The sequence below is a fragment of the Pseudorca crassidens genome, chromosome 1 (genome assembly GCF_039906515.1).
Source record: "Pseudorca crassidens isolate mPseCra1 chromosome 1, mPseCra1.hap1, whole genome shotgun sequence".
Taxonomy (NCBI): Eukaryota; Metazoa; Chordata; class Mammalia; order Artiodactyla; family Delphinidae; genus Pseudorca; species Pseudorca crassidens.
Window position 1 is genome coordinate 46,314,519 of NC_090296.1, and position 1,616 is coordinate 46,316,134.

Sequence of the window (1,616 nt, forward strand, 5' to 3'; positions counted from 1 at the left end):
ATGTATGTGTGTGTGTATATTATATATGTGTGTGTGTGTGTGTGTGTGTGTATATATCTCCTGTTGGTTCTGTTTCCATGGAGAACCCTGACTGATGCAAAACCTAGTCCGAATTCCATTTTATATCAGTGACATCTCATTTGAATATATTGAATGTAAAGAGACACAAAGTATATAGCAGGTGACTTTCTCAGTTCAGGTTTAAGTTCACGTACTAGCTTCATGAACTAGCTACTCAATTATATTTAGCCTTGGTTTCTTCATTTGTATAAAAGAGAAAATAGTAATATTTACTGAATAGGCTATTATGAAGATTAAGACAAAATATGTGCGTAGAATAGTGTCTGGCTCAGAGTAAGTACTCAGTAAATGTTAGTTATTATTATTAAGATTATTGAGGGAAGTTGTCAAAGAAGGGGATTTAAAGAGTGATGGGTCCATGGCACGGGAGTTAATCTTGCTCACCTCCCCCCACCTTGTCTCTCCAAACTCTCATGTACAGGCAGTCTCAGCTTTTCACTACCTGTTCCTGGGGGATATTATAAAGCAATTTCTTATAGAGTGTCCTGTTTCTTCCCATCAGAACCCAATCAAGCTTAAAAGTTGGATTCCAATTTAATGGACTAAGCCATTATTATGTCACCAAAGCAAAGTACAATAAATCTTGGTAATTATTTAAAACAGCAAAATTATTCTTTTAAGTCTTAATATGGGGCTTCCATAAAATTTAATCTTCACGCCACAATACAGCTTATCATCAGTTAGCAGTTTTGTTTGCCTTCTGACAATTTAGAAGGACTTTCACACGATGATTTAGTAGGTCAAAACCTGTTTTTTTGTTGTTGTTTTTTTTTTTATAGGGAAAACTTTGGTATTTAGAATTAGCCAGCTGACCTCAGTTTAGATGATCCCAATTTTGTTGGCAGTATCCAAAGCATCATAGTCAGGACCCAGTTAAACATATGCCTTCTTCTCTCCATCAGGCCTGATCAGGGTGTTGACCTTAGCCACGTCAATGTCATAGAGCTCCTTCACAGCCTGTTTAATCTGGTGCTTGTTGGCCTCGACGTCCACAATGAACACCAGTGTGTTGCTGTCTTCTATTTTCTTCATGGCTGACTCAGTGGTCAGGGGGAACTTGACGATGGCGTGGTGGTCAAGCTTGTTTCTCCTAGGGGCGCCCTTCCGAGGATATTTGGGCTGCCTCCTGAGCCTCGGTGTTTTGGGCCATCGGAAGGTAGGTGACGTCCGGATCGTTTTTTCGTGGCTGTGGATGCCTTTCAACACTGCTTTCTTGGCCTTCAAAGCTTTTGCTCTGGCTTCAGCTTTGGGAGGGACAGGGGCTTCCTTCTTCGCCTTACGTGCCATCTTCGTGCAGTCAAAACCTGTTTTTAAAGTTAGCCAGATGGCTATATCTAGGTGGAGGGATTTGGGTTTTAAATATATCTATATACGTAGTTATTTTTAAATATATACATAAATATATACATAGATATATTTGTGTTTCCTCCAGTGATTCATCAGAGGGATCCACGAGACCCAATAGCAGGTTATATACTCACTGGGATTTATGATAACAAAGGTACAGAGTAAAAGCAGCAGGAGAAAGACATGCA

At 39.6% G+C, this 1,616-nt stretch overlaps 1 pseudogene; it reads right to left on the reverse strand.

Annotated features, from left to right (window-relative positions):
- Positions 1–878: 878 nt before the first annotated feature.
- Positions 879–1,368, reverse strand: LOC137226656 (large ribosomal subunit protein uL23 pseudogene; annotated as a pseudogene).
- Between the last annotated feature and the right edge of the window lie 248 nt (positions 1,369–1,616).